The following is a 16,275-nucleotide window of genomic DNA, read 5'->3' as shown; positions in this document are numbered from 1 at the left end:
TTTATTTTTTGTCAGAAGTAGAGGCATACTAAACGCACAATCTTCTCATCATTTTATCGCTCTGCTTTTTGTTTTTCAGCAGTAAACCTTGAGGCATATTACCAAGGGCCTTATCGCCACTTTAGCGGGAATTTTTCCCGCTAAAGGGGAAATAATTTTATCGCCCTATTACCTAGCTGTCGCTAACACCAGTTAGCGACAGCTAATAGGCAATAGCGGGCATTTAGGGGCCCAATTTGCATGTCAGCGATAATTATCGCTAATGACATGCAAAGTGGGCGTGCCAAGATGTTAGCGACTGGAAACAGTCGCTAACATCGCTATCCCCTATTACCAACTTTTGGAAATAATCCCGCTAAGCGCGATTATCTCCAAAAAGTAATGCCTGTCCAGAGCAGTTCTTAGCCATGTTATCCAATGGAAGGTGGATAACATGGCTAAGAGCATTGTCACGATAATGCATGAATATCACTGATTTTTCAGCAATATTCATGCAATCCTCACGATTTTTACCGCTTTTGAGATAAACCTTGATATTATCACGGTATCTCAGCGGTAAAAATCGTCGCGCGCGGCGATATTATTATACCCGCTAACCAGGCTTAGCGATGTTTATCGCTATAGCTTGGTAATATGCCCCCATATTTTGACCTGACCAATGGTTTCTGCTGACAAATGCTTTGCTCAACCATTAAGATTTACCAATGCTCCAGTTTCAGGAAAATAGTCAAAGAATGACCGAGAGTTAAAAAGACAAGGAAAATGACAACCCAGCAAAGGGCTTAAGTGTAAAGGGAAATCGATGAAAGCCTTGATGATGCTCTGTGCTTTATGAAAACAACAGCTGACTGAAACAATTTGAACAATTACTAATCTGTAGCGCAACTAAAATGTGAAAGGCATTTCAATAAAAAACTTTGCTCTGCTGATTTAATTCCTGAGGAAACAGTGCAAGTGGATCTTGGACTTTTCTACAGTGGCAAGTGCAAGAAGCTGATGTTCTTTATGTGGTGAACTCGCCACTTAGTCCTTTTCACTTTAAAGGTGGGTTCAAACCTCCATCAGGGCCAGCACTAGGCATGAGCAGCATACCCCAGCCCGCACTCAGCCTACCACCATGGGACCCCACACCAGTATGTCACAGCCAGGCCACGGCACACTGGTCCTCTTGTGCTCCCGCTCATCTAATTGACAGCGAGGTGTCTTGAGGCAATTGTGTCCATGAGAGGGCGCCCCCACTCCATAGGGCCTCAATGGTATGGTGTAGCGAGGCAAGACCTGGGAGGGGGGGGGCATTCAATGCTCCCAGTTGAAGGAGACACATTCTGCAGGTTTCTCCTGGAATCAGGCCTCCTACCCTTTTGCCCATGCATAGGCCCTGCAGGACTCCCTTTGTCCTGCAGTTTAGTGCCCCAGTGGGTTTAACCCTCTCAGCATACAAGCAAACCTTACACCTTCAGCCCTTTATGAACTGTAAAAGAGGTCTTTGTATGTGGATGAGCGGGAGGGAAGAGCTGCAGCCCAGGAGGGGGCTGAATAAAACAGCTTCAGAAGATGGAGAGACTAGAGTTTCTGACGATGTATGCAAATTAGAGGGGCCGCACACATTTCCTTTCTGCCCAGGGCCCCAAAAATCCTAGCACTACCCCTCACCTCCATCACACTGTAAAACTTTTGTAGGGCAGCTTTTTCCTGAATCGTCTTAAGTCGAGCATACTAGACAGTGCACGCGGGCCTGTTGCAAGGAATTTTATGTTTGACCAAGTACATAGAGGGGCTTGGAGCCCAGCAAATGCTTACCATTGGTTTGCTTTCTCTGCTTACTTTTACTGGAGAAAAGCAGTTTTCTGTGAGGGCAGAATGTCACATGGCTGCGACCCAGAAATGAAGCAGTGACATTACACCCTGATTATGTGACCCAGGTCCTTGTTTGTTTGTTTTTTTGTTTTTAATACAAGGGTTCCCATGTCCCTTCTGTTTTTTTATGCGGGGAGTGCCCCCCTTCTAGCATCTTTTCTCGGCTATGTTTCATTCTTTTCACCTCCTGTATCCAGTGCTGGCCACCTCAACATGAAGGTGGTGGGGTTGGGGCAGATGGACGGGCGCGGGGGGGAGGGGGGTGAGGAAGGAATAATAATTGTTTTTTTTAAATTTACCTTTTCCCTGCAACCTCTGATGCCGATGGCCGCCATGGCCTTGGAGCTCTCCCAGCAGTCTCTGGGAAGGCAGTGGATGCTCAGCCAATCCTCCAAGGAGATCAGCCCCAGGATTGGTCTGAGTGGCCTGCTCTGCCACACATCACTGCCTGCGAGCCAGCGGCATTTCTCCAACTGAACACAGCTGGGTTGGAGAAAAAGAAGTGTGCATATATGTTTGGCCGGCCTAGGACGTCCGGCCAAACATACATGTGCACTTCTAAGTGCCACCACCTGCCTGTCATGGCCTGGCCCCGCCCTGCCGTGCATGCATGTCAGAATCAATCAAAGAAAAATAAAATGAAATGATATTGTTTCATTATCATTTTATTTACCTCTGGCTGACTCTGACTAGTGGGGCGACGCTCCTCGGCCATTACGGAGGAGCCGTCCCAGCCTGTATCATTGTTATGTCATCCAGGGAAATGCCAGTGGCAGGTTGTTGTCACCAGTAAAACAGCATAAAAATGCAGCACATGTTATAAAATGAGGTGTCCAAACGCCAGGTCTTCACTCTCATTCCAGAGGAGTTTATAGGTATTCCTCCTGTCTCAGTATTTGTTGGCTTTCTGGATGCAATGGAACAGTAAAGAATGCGTTACATAAATCAATAACTGTATACCATTCTGCATCATGCGGAATCTGATATAAAATTACTGCTGGATTTGGTACAACTGGGCAACATGGAACAAAGATTTTATTAACCTTTCTCAGGTCCTGAACGATTCTGAAAGTTCCATTTGGCTTTTTAATTCCCATAATCGGTGAATTACATGGGCTACTCTCGATTTCTTTTAGAACACCTTGTTTTATGAATTTATCTATTACAGGGGTTACCCCTTCAACGCGATTATAAGGTGTCATGTAAAAAATTAGAGCGCCAATGGCGCACAAAATATTCAAAGGCAGACAAAATGATACTTAATGCCAGACTTAAGACATACAAAGGAATGATTAAAAAGGCAAAAAGCGTTTATTTTTGCGCAAAAATTGAGATCGCGAAGAATTCCTCTCAAGAACTTTTTAAAACTGTGACTAATCTAAGTACTTTGAAATCAGTCACTATTCCCCCTAGTCTGGAGCTATGCGAGACTCTTGCAAAATTTTTCTTGGGAAAGGTAGAGCAAATATTTACCGCCCTGGAACATCAAGTGAGGCTCACTCTCAGTGAGAGAACCCATAAGCTCATGCAAAAGAACTCACAGTCCCCGGAATTCGTGGAGTTCAGCCCAGTAAAAGTAGAAGAAACTATAAAGTTATTACTAAAAACTAAATCAGGCTCACCCCACGATCCCTGTCCAGCTGCTGTGGCCCAACTTGCAGCCACTCCCATCTCAGTCATGCTGACTGAAGTTTTTAACATGATGTTTAAAGGAGGAGAATATCCACTGTGTTGGAAGCAGGTCTCCATCGCACCTTTGCTTAAAAAAGCTACTTTAGACATCTCAGATCCCAATAGTTACCGGCCCATAGCTAGACTCCCATTGCCGGCCAAGCTTATTGAGAGGGCCATGAATGCTCAGCTCTGTGACTTCCTCAGATCCTCTCGGGGGCTTGACATGGCGCAACATGGATTTAGGGAGGGCCACAGCACTGAGACTGCCCTCATTAAGTCCACGGAAGAAATTAGGAAGGTGATGGATGTGGGCGGACGGGCGGTCCTGGTGCTTCTCGACCTGTCCGCGGCCTTCGATACGGTCCACCATAGTATTTTGGTGGACCGCCTTGAGGGCTGCGGAGTACGGGGAGTTGCGCTGAGCTTGCTGAAATCTTTCCTCTCGGACAGAGTTCAGGTGGTTGCCCTGGGAGACTTTGAATCCACTCCTTTCACACTCCCAGGAGGGGTTCCTCAGGGCTCCTCCCTGAGCCCCACCCTCTTTAATATATACATCTCCTCCCTCGCCCCGGTGATTCGGTCATTTGGCTTTGAACTTACATCTTATGCAGATGATACACAAATTGTGGTATCTCTGCTCCCGGGTCGAGAGGAGGGAACAGCAGCAAGATTTCAGGACTGTATGACCGCAGTAAGCTCATGGATGGCTAGGAATTGCCTTAAATTGAACTCCTCGAAGACAGAGGTTCTTCTCTTTGGCAATGAGACCAACTTATGGACCCCCAACTGGTGGCCTCAAGAAATGGGAGATCCTCCCATACCTGCCACGACAGTAAAAAATCTAGGGATACTCATTGACAATCAACTTACTTTTAAGGCACAAGTCAATGCCCTCTCATCCTCGGTCCACTGGATAATAAAAACAATAAGGAAAATTCTCCCCTTCCTCTCCAGTAGCAGCAGGAAAACTGTCGTGACAGCATTAGTGCTGTCACGCCTCGATTACTGCAATAGTCTGTATCTACAAGCACAGCAAGGGATCTTGAACAAGCTACAGACGCTGCAAAATGCTGCTGTCCGCTTAATTACAGGTCTACCCAAGTTTGCCTCCGTCTCTGGGGAACTGAGCAAATTGCACTGGCTCCCAGTACGGAAACGTATGATGTTCAAAGCACTGTGCATAGTGTTCAAGGCAGTGAATGGACTAGGTCCGTCTTTCCTTCAACAACACTTCCAGCTGTACAAGCCAGGTCGACATTTAAGATCATCCAATAAATGGCTTGTCAAGACTGATCGTATTAGGAAAGCTCGATGGGGAGGTCGCAGTTTTATCTCCGGAGCAGCTGGTATCTGGAATAAAATGCCCCTCCCCCTAAAACAAAGCACTGACCTAATGACATTTAGGAAGAACATTAAAACATGGCTTTTCAATCTATAGGGACTAACATCGCATGGAGAAAGCACATCATTTCAGCGCTAGGACACCTGCCCGGTAACAGTGCGCTTAATAAATGGTAAAAATAAATAAATAAATAAATCACTTCTGCTTTCATTTTATACTGAGGAATGTTTGGATAATCTGCTCCTTGTTTTACTGATATTTGTACTGGATCAACGTTTTTCATCAAACCCATTTCATCTCCAGTGAAATCCCAAATTTTAATATTCACTGTGTCTTTTAATTCTTCAGGTAAATTATTCTTATCAAACACAGGAAATAATTTACTTTCTTCTGCCTCAACCATTGACATTGTTAATTTGTAAAGCCCATCTTCTTCTGGAGTCTGAAGCTCTATACCATCCGGTGAGCAATATATTGCACAGTTCATTTTACAAAGAATATCCCTACCTAATAAATCTACAGGACTGCTATCACAAACTACAAATCTATGCATGTCTTTAAATTTACCTAGTTCAACTTCAACTGGTTCAGTTAAATCTGTTTTGATTTGCTGATTAGCTACACCTACTACTTTGATTTTATCTCCAGAGAGAGGAAGGTTTTCTATTTCCACTGATCTAACAGTAGAACGGGTAGCACCTGTATCCACTAGGAAAGTAATTTCTACATCATTCACTTTACCATTTACAAATAAACCAGATTGATCTACCTCAAGAATGGCTCCAAGCACACACTCTTCCTCCTCTCTCAGGCACCGTCAGAAGTAATCTTCAGATTCACTCCCTCCATCTTCTTTCAACCAATATTGCTGAGATACATTCGACACATTCACTCTTGGTGATCTGTTTACCTGTTCACCTTCGCTGAATTCTGTTTCTGCACTCTATCTATGCAAATTTACACAGTTTGGAAGTGGCGGTTGTGGTAACTGCATTTGCTGAATTACTACCTGTAGCTGTAGCTGTTGCTGCTCATTTATCTCATTCTGCATCTTTTAATGATGCATTTTTTAAATAAGTTCTGGGCGGATTCTTACACTCGCGCTTCCAGTGCCCAATTTCGCCACAATTAAAACATGGGAGTTTCTGTTTTAACTCTTCTATATTTCCCATCAATTTTGGTTTATTATAATTACCTTTAAATTTCCCTTGATTCTGATCAACATTTTTATTTCCTAAAGTTGCTATTTCTTGTTCGGCCACTTTCACCTGTGCCCACATTGCTTTTTCTTTCAGCTTCTTTTGTTTAGCATCTATTTCATCACTACAGTATTTAGCTTTTCTCAAAATATCATCTACTGTGTGTGATTGCCAAACAACTATTCCAGTTCTTACCATTTCACTAATTTCAGGTCTCAAGCCATATACAAATCTGTATATAAAATGTATCATGTCTTTTTCACTTAAATGTTCATAACCACTGTATTGTATAAATACCAGAAGTAATCTTTCATAAATGAATGTACTGATTCTTTTGACTCTTGAATTGTTCTATCTATTTTAACCCAATCTATCTCTTTTTGGGGAATCTTGTTTTTCAAAAACACAATTACTTGTTCGTACTATCTCATTACCTCTGGAGAAGGAGCACCTGTTATTTTATCTCGTTCATATTCTTCTCTAGGCCAACCTATAGTAGTTTTACATTCTGTCCAAAGATCTGATGGGACAACTATGTCAAATAATCCATCAAGCTCAACCCACAAAACATTTGAAACTTTCACAAATCTTTCTACCTGTCGATACCATTCTACAGGTTTTTCTCTTAATCGGGGAAAATCATTTGGGAACAGTAAAATGTCCTGTCTTGTCCATGGGACATGCACATACCCTCCTCCTGCTATTTCTCTCATTAGAAACTCATTTACTACTTTTTCCTTTTCTCTGACAGGAAAAGCTAAACTTGTTCTGTCTTCATCTCTATTCTTTGTCCATTTCGCTCTCCATTTACTTAATTCACCCCATTTTCTCAAAATCACAATCAAATCTTTTATATGAGTAATTCTTCCTGTGGTATTCATAGTTTCAATGTCTATAACTTTTCTGCAAATTCTTCTGCTTACTTAAATCTACTTCTAATTCAAAAGCCATATCTTCTAATTGATCATATTTGTTTTTCGTTTTCCATGTTATGCTTTTGCAAATAAATAATAATTCATCATCCTGATATGCTTTCAAACTGTCAGTTCCAATTGTACCAATTATTAATTCCTCTAAATCTGCTTTCAATTTTCCAACATCAAGTAATTTACATTCTGGGGTTTGTGGTAAATCTATTTTACTCAGACTCGTTTCCGGAGTTCCAAAATCAGAATCTGCACCAGTTGGAGTTTTACATGACAAACTTTGATTAAAAGTTAAGTCTGGCATCATTATTTTCTCTTGATGTATTTCAGACAAGTCTGAATAAAATTTTTCAGTCACTTTCTGTATTTCTGAATTTAATGGAACAGTTAAAGCTGAATGCCTAATTTCCTTTTGATCAAATACTGGAAGAACAGGTCCAATCGTTACAGGCACTGTTACTGCTTCCATGCTTTTAGTTAACTGCTGTATTAATTCATTCGCAGAACGAATATATTCTGAAGTATCTGGTAATCCCTCATACCTTTCTGTTCTATTTCCATTTCTTGGGGTTTCATTTCTTTGAACTGGAGTTTCAGTAAAATTACTTTTTTCTCCTGATATATTTGAATTATGTCCTGTTTCTACTCTTTCTGGTGTTTTTCTATTATTCAGGTTTGTTTCAGGAGATGTCTCGTCAATTATTTCTCTTTATGGGGCACTTGGAGAAGTCCATGTACAAACTGGTTGATAAGCTGGCGGTTTTTTAGTATAAATTTCTTCTAATACCGCATCTTCTAAATCACTTTCTTCCCTAATATTATCTTTCTTTTGGGCATGCTTTTTTTCCAGTTACCTCATCAATTAATCTCACTGGGTACAAACCATCACACATGTCTGCACTTCTCCATCGACGCATTCTATCCTGATGTGTTTCTCTATCAAGACCTAATCTTGTTCCCTTTAGTATTCCTCTACTCTCTCATTCTAATTCATGCATTTCGTCTTCCCATTCAACTAAGGCTTCAAATTGAGTAGGTTTAGGCCTTGGTATAAGTTTCATCATTCTTTCTCTTAAATTTTTCAAAACCGCTATGTTAAATGATCCGTCTTCTGGCCATGCTAACACACCATCATTTTCAGTATACTTCATCCAATTCTCAATCCAAAGACAAGTATGATAACCATATTTACCCAACATATAAGCTGCTGGTGTTTTATACTTATGAATTAATCTTCCACCTCGCGTTGAAATTTTCTTGTCAGGTTTAATTTTGTTTTTCAACTTCTGAAACCATGAAAGCTTCTTTTTCTCCTTCATGTAATAATAATCCATGTTTTTAAACCATTTCCCTCACTTCGGAAAAGATCGTAATAACTTCCTTGTTATTCCACAACACCAACCAATCCGTGCGCGAAACTTACCAATAAACCAATCAGGTTAAGCTTCGTCACTATTTTGCTCAATCAATAGAACTACTGTTTTTCAGGATGAACCAATCAGCTGTAAGCTTGCCTGGTCACATGAACCAATCTGTGCGCGAATACTGTGACGTATGTTAGCCAATCACAGCGCGACACTTGTGCCGTATGCTACCGCTGCAGCTACTTTGTCTCTCACTTCGCTCCTTAAACTTACCCCTCCTTTACAAACATTTTTCACAAAGCCATATTTACAAATCTTTCAACTAAATTCAGTTAATAACTCCACAAAAAACAAACCATTTGACTGTTTCGCTAAAATAAAGTGATAGCTTTCCCAAACATTCAAGTATTCCTTTTATGTGAAATAGACGACGCTATTTTCACAGAATATTTAAATTCGTCGATAAAGTAAGGCTACTTTAGCCTTCTAGCAGGTAATAACGAACTCGTTTCTCCCTAAATGCACATACAGAGATTTTTACACCTCCTTAGAGACAATTTAGAGTTTTACTCGATTGTACATTACAAATTCATTTACACACATTCATACGGAAAAATCCCTAACCATGCATACATAAATCTTTAGTAGGACTTTAACCCACAAATAGAAATCTTCATTCGCCTGTAAGTAGACGACGCTTCCTTACCCTTCACTCAAGCTTAGATAAATTCTACTATTCTTTTCACAGTGAGTTTTTAAAACAGGACAGAAGTCCCTATACTCGAAAGCTATGATTTCATAGACAATCCTCACTATGCATTCTACCATACGTACCTAAAATCCCTAAACTTGTGCTGTACGACCACAACACTTGTGATATACGGCGATACCACTATTTTGAAACAGAAGAAATGCACTGTGTAACTTCACCTGTCACACTACTCATGCTGGCACAAACCAGGAATTTTCACACTGCTGGTAAAAACCTTTCGACTACATATAACAACTGAACAAACTTAACATGTTTTAGACATTAATCCTATGTATTACCATGTAACATACTAGTTACCATAGAAACCGTAACTCTGCTACCAAGTAATTGATCCAGCGCTCTGTGAGTGAAAAACTGTCTCACAAACGCTACCTATCACCTCAATACTCACCATTAATCATGAAACACATATACAGGCCCATAACACCAATGAGACAAATTTTGAGCAACTGAATCAGGTGGTCTGATTAATCAAAACTATTCACATAATATTTACATTATTATATACAACTGCAGTTTATCTTTTTTTAGCATGGATTCAGACATTTATCATTCATTAATCAAACCACTTAAGGCGATTGGATCAACTGATGGAAACTAGACCATGAATAAACAAGACCAGCTTGTCTTTTCAAATCTAATTTTATTAACTTTATTTTTCATAAGGAAAAAGCATTAACGTTTTAGAATCTTTATTTTATGAGCAAATAAGAAAGCAGCATTTTAATAAGGAAATGAATTTAAAACTGACATCTTCAAAGCAGGTTCAGAATCATGAAATATTAGCAGAATAACAGTTTCCATTCCCTAAGTCTGTTTCCCTGACTATTTCCCTCTTTACCTAAAAAGCAAAGAATCATTTAAAGTCTGCTGTCCTTAGATGCGCCAAAAGTCCATCAGCATGTCACGTCATTCAGAAATCGGAAAGTAAGAGTTTTTTCCTTGCTCATAATGTCAGACTTTATACCTTTCTCATTAGCTAAACTTTCTACATTTTACATTCTTTTTAGTAAATCCGAACTTTTCATTGGCTGTCCTGTGTCAGTCCATGATAAAATTATTAGGCCATCTCCGACTCTTGACCAAGTTCAGGCTTCATATAAGCCCTATTGCCTTTCATTTCGATGTCTTTCAGCTTCCTCAAGAAAGTTACTTTTTCCTCGAGTTTCGAACGTTTACTTCCTAACCTTGACAGACATTTCAAGATCCTGTCCTTGAGCCATCTCTCCATGAATACGTTCAACGCGACCAAAGAACTGTTTTTCAATTCACGATGACTTTGCAGCAAAAATCTTCACAACTGCGCATGTGTAAAGAGTTCACTCTGGACAAGCTTTTGCGTCTGCAACTCTGTCAGCCATATTTTCTGAACCATCTTTAGGCCTCACTTTGGAAACTATTATTAAACAAACACAAGACATCAATGTATTAAAGAATTTAGACCCATTCTGTCTACTAATTAATCCTGTTAATTATGTTACCTAGCAAAAGCACATACAAGCAGCATTATAATTACTTTTCCTTTTCAAACCGCACAAACTCCATGAGCTTTTCATCACAAAAAGACATAACATAAGCACATAAAATAGGCACATGCCATTAACGTAACTGCCGCATTTAAAACTGACAAAGACAATAGACAAGGTTAGTTTATTATTTTCTTTGCGTTTGCAACATAAAAGCACATTAGTTTATCCCGCGTGTAATGATGAACGTATTCTTAAACTAAGTTGATTAATAATTTCACCACAAACGTATTAATCTGATTACTTTGTTATGAGAGATTAACTTCACAAGTTTGAACAAAATCTTGTTCTTCACCTTGCTCCATCATGGCCGCTTCTTTTCTCGCACAATTATGGACTTGCCTCATTTGCCACAGAATCCATCATTACTGCATAATCTGCAGATTGTAACAAAAAACACACAAATTTTGCTTTAAGCTCAAATGGATCAATCATTACTAAAAACGTTGAGACATATGTTCTTGCGCAGTGGTAGGCCAGTTGCAAAGATTAACTGGCCATCTTTTAGTTGCATATTTCTGTATTGGCTGCTAAACTGCTACAAATATTTAACCAGACAATATTAATTATCAAGGATAAAAACGACAATATAATCAAAAATGTTCCTCATTATAGCACATTATAGCGCATAATTAAGTTTCACTGCTTTATAATGTGGTGCTCTTCTGCCACATAATTTCAGTGGTCCTGTTCATGGCGACTCGTGGAGTCTGGGTGGCCTCTGGTGATCTCAGTGGCATCCAGTGGTCGAAGTGGGCTGGATCGACAGGGCACGCCGTGCCCTTCTCTCATTTTACAGATTCCGCTCCCCTACTTTTTTATTTTAAACATGCCTCCCAGCAGGGTCGGATTGGCAGGGCGGGCTATCGTGCCCGAGGGGCCTGTGGCAGAGGCAAGTGTGTGGCCGATTTTCTTGGTCTGTGGCTCAAGCAACTTTGTATTACTGGGTTCAACTTTCCAACCTTTTTCCAGCTTCAGGGTAATTTGAGGAGGCCATTAATTGTTACTTGTGGAATGACTATAGGGCATCAGGAGGACGTGCATTATGTGGTGCACCTCTTTCCATCCCGGGCCCGCTGAAGGTGTCAGCGAGCCTTTGAGAGAGGTGCGTCTTTTGAGCAGTGCAATTAACAAGTTGCCAGTGTGAGGAGGAAGCTTTTGTTCCCAACAGCAGGTCACAAGGATCAGACAGACAAGCCTCAGGTCCATCAGACAGACAAGCCTCGCGTGCCTGCTGCCAGTTTTTCCGAATGATGTTAGGAGTTTCATTCAAATACTGTGCAATGGAATGAGAGAAGAGAACAAGAAACACAAAAGTTTTAATTAACTTTGCAATTTAAAAACAAATCTGACTCAAAAAGAATGCCTTTTTTTGCCATGAATAGTTGCAAACTGCAACTGTGGGCCACTTTTTTTTGGGGTGCTCGGGCCAATTTTTCATCCCAATCCGATCCTGCCACCTGGATGGCAGAAATTGCCAAGGCCGAAGGATAAGCCTCGGCTTTTGTGGGCGGGCGGAACAGGCAGAGAAGGAAACGGACTCTGTCTTTTCCCTTGTGTCCACAGAAGACAAGGACAGTGTCCAGTCCTCCTGCCGCTGGCAGCTACTCCCCCTCTTTGATTCCCCTCTTCCCTCTCTTTCTGTCTCACTTCTCCTCAGTTAGTGAAAACCGAGACCTCAAGAAACAGGTATTACCCTCTCTTTTCTCCTTTCGTTTATTTTCTCCCCTTTGAAATGGATCCAAAAAAGAAAAACATTTTTGCTGGAAACATTCAGCCAGATTCATGAAGCTAAATTGCGACCGCAATAGCTGCGAAAAAGCTATTGCGATCGCAATTGTCCAAAACGGTATTCAATAAAAAATTTGCGAATTCGCTAAGACAGAATTGCGAAATCGCAATATAAATCGCAGAATCCCGGTAGTAGCCCAATAGCGAATCGGACATTGCGAGAAACCACGGATTCTGTGAATAAAATTGCGAATTCGCAATACAATCGCTATTCAAGAAAAATCGCAAATAGCGAAAAATCCGAAAATCGCGTTTTGCGAGGCGCAATTTAAGGACAACCCAAAGCAGGTGGTAACCATCAAAGTAAAAAAATAAAAATTTGAAAAACCGTTTCCCAATCAGTAACAGGTGCTGGCCTGACCAAACACACTTAAGGAGATGCAGCTGCAGCAGTAGGAGTCTCACAATGCCAGGACTATACATGGTGGTCAGGCGGCGAAGGCTACAGCGAGCTGCACGGAACAGACGTAGGATCCAGGAGAGGATATTCCGCCAGCGGGTCACCCTGCTGGGCCAAACCAGAGAGCAAATATACGCTAAGTACCGGCTGAATGGGCCAATGATCATCAAGCTAATTCAGGACCTTGACCCCCTGATGCAGCACCCAACAAGGCGGACCAATGCCGTGCCCACACATGTCCAGGTATTGTGCAGCCTGCACCTTCTGGCCTCTGGAAGCTTTCAGGGGATAGTTATCGCTGCTGGGGGGATATCCCAGCCCACCATGTCCCGCTGCCTAAGGAGTTTCCTAGATGAAATGCTGACCCAGCTACACCACCACATACAATTTCCCACCAGACAACAGGACTTGGATGAGACCAAGCATCAATTCTACAATGTCGCCCAATTTCCACATGTGATAGGATGCATTGACTGTACACACATCCACATCTGCCCACCAGCAGAAACGGAATACATGTACCGCAACCGCAAGTCCTACCACTCCCTCAACATCCAGATGGCGTGCAAAGCAAAGAATTACATCACAGACATATTGGCACAGTACCAGGGGAGCACACATGACTCCTTCATATTCCGGCACTGCGGCCTCCACACACGACTGGCCAGGGGAGACTTTGGTGAAGGACACCTACTTGGTAAGTACACTCGCCCCACAATGTTACACTGTGATGAAGTAGCTGCACTGCACAGGCACTCACCATCTGCTCCTCTCATTCAGGTGACAGTGGCTACGCTCTCTGTGAATACCTCCTCACCCCATACCTCAACCCTGCTACACCACAGCAACGGCGTTACAATGTAGCACACATTTGCACAAGGAATTGCATTGAGAGGACATTTGGGCTGCTGAAGAGCAGATTCCGCATACTGCACAAGACTGGTGGGGCCATGTACTACAGTCCTGATGTCTGCTGCCGCATTGTGGCTGTGTGTGCAATACCACACAACATTGCTACCAAGCGCCGGATTCCTGTAGAGATCCATGGCAGTGAGTCGGAAGGGGACGACCGGCCACCTGCACATGCGCGTCATGCTCGCGGGGAACATCCTGCTGAAGGACACAGACGGCGCAACCACATCACAATGAACTGTTTCTAGTGCACCCACTCCCCTCACCCAACTATTCCCAAATGCATGACAATGGAAATAATGACAGGAGGCAGATGTTCAATGCTTCAATAAATATTATTATTGAATGCACAATAATAAGAATTTTTTTTTTAATGATTCACATATGGGTACTATTGCGCCATACTGCTCAATGTTATTAACATGACATGCTTCTGTCATCAGCATGTCCCTGGACATGGGTTGAAAAGTCATGTGCGCCTCCGGCGCGCGGCACCCAGTCGCCTCTCAGGCTCCTCCTCAGGCAGGGCACGTGAACCAGCACTGGGCCTGGTGCTGCGGCGTAGGACTCCGACCTGTGTGGCAGACAGGCTGCTGACACTCGAGGTCCCCTCGCTGGTGTCATCCCCACCACCATTTGCTGGGACAGTTGGTTGTAGTGCCAGTACAGCACTGGTCACCTGCTCAAGGACACGCGCCACGTCCTCGGAGCATTGCACCATCTGCAGCTGCATTGCCATAGACAGACGTGACAGATGGGAGGTGGCATTCCCTATCACGTAGTTGGAACGCGTGTAGGCAGAGAGGCACGTGAGTAGCTGGCGGTGGCGGCGGCGGGCGATGTTGCGCTGGCTGATGATGGCCGCTGTGTTCGCCTCCATGGCAGTTGTCATCCGGTCAATTCGATCGAACACATTGGCTACATTTCTGCCTAAGTTGTTCAGCTGAAGTTGAATTGCACCTTGGCATCGTGCCTGCAACTGGTGCACGCGCAGCATGTGGCGCTCAATACTGAGCCCTGGCACACGCACTGCCGTTGCCCTCCTGCCGGTGCGTGCTGTGGGGAAACATCCGTTACAACGCGGATGTTACAACGCGGTGCTGTTACGACGCGTCCGTAACAACGCAAGTCGTTACCACGACTTGCGCTGGAGGGCGCTAGAAGATTAAAAATAGTAAATTTACTATTCCAACACCTTCCCTAGTGTCCAGGGGGACTGGTGTTAGAATAGTAAATTATACTATTCGATATCCGCGCCCCCAACGCGAGTCGTGGTAACGACTTGCGTTGTAAGGGACGCGTTGTAACAGCACGCGTTGTGACGGTACGCGTTGTACCGTCACCAATCCGTGCTGTGCTGTGCTGTGCTGCGGCTTCCTGACATGCCTGCTGTGCTGGCTGGCCACAGTGGGTGTGCGCTGTGTCGCAGGTCTAGCAGCAATGGATGTTGATGGTGCCGCTGGTGGTGGTCTTGCAGCTGGCAATGGTGCACTGCCTGATGGAGCTGGCGCTGCTGCTGGTGGTCTTGCAGCGGACAATGGTGCACTGCCTGATGGAGCTGGCGCTGCTGTTGGTGGTCTTGCAGCGGGCAATGGTGCACTGCCTGATGGAGCTGGCGCTGCTGCTGGCGGTCTAGCAGCGAGCAATGGTGCACTGCCTGATAGAGCTGGTTGTGTGGTAGTTAGCTCCTCCTCACCCTCAGGCTCCTCTGATGCTTCATCTATCTGCAGCCTCTCGCTGTCGCTGCTGTTGTTGTCTGCCCCACCTGTGATGGAAAGTGGACGTACATTAATTGCATGTATCTATCACATGTGCAGTTGCTACATGCATGCTGGCTAACATTCCCTGACTGCCTGTTGCATTGCGTACATTGGGACATGTCTGGCTGCATTGGAGTTTTTGTACATTGTGGGCAGACTACATGTCCCACAATGCAATTGGGCATGTCCTGATGTGCATGGGTTGCATGACTGGGGTTGATTCTGGGAGGCTATAGGGTCATGGCCATTGTTAGGGGACAGGGACGCAGTCGCATGCTACTTACCTTGGCTGTCTTGGGTGGGTCGGGATGAGTCCAGAGGGATGAACCCAACACATGCCTCACGCTGCAGTGTGTCCTCCACACAATCCTCCAGGGGGTGTTGGAAGGGACTGTTGGATCTCCACCTCCAGTTGCTAGGCTCTCACACAGCCTCTCTGCCACCCTCTCCTTGGCACGACCTCGGAGGACCACAGGACCCTTGAGCAGGGTGGCTCTAGGGCAGTGCGACCGCACCGGGGGCTAACTTTGGGTGCGGGCGTTGTGTTTGTAAATATATTATTGTTTTAAAAGCACTTGCTGCCACCTTCCTGGCCTCCAACAATTTTCAGCAAAAATAAAAATGTCATGATAACTCCGGTGATTAATGTTCTTAGTAGAGAGAGATGGTGTTTTGTCAAGTGGAAGGTTTGACTCATGAAAAGGAATGGCAGAGGTTTAACATGCATGCTGCTGAGAACATATGCCATGCAG

This window comes from Lissotriton vulgaris, chromosome 11 (assembly GCF_964263255.1).
Source record: "Lissotriton vulgaris chromosome 11, aLisVul1.2, whole genome shotgun sequence".
Classification (NCBI taxonomy): Eukaryota; Metazoa; Chordata; class Amphibia; order Caudata; family Salamandridae; genus Lissotriton; species Lissotriton vulgaris.
The sequence above is the reverse complement of the archived record's forward strand: the minus strand, read 5'-3'. Positions refer to the sequence as shown.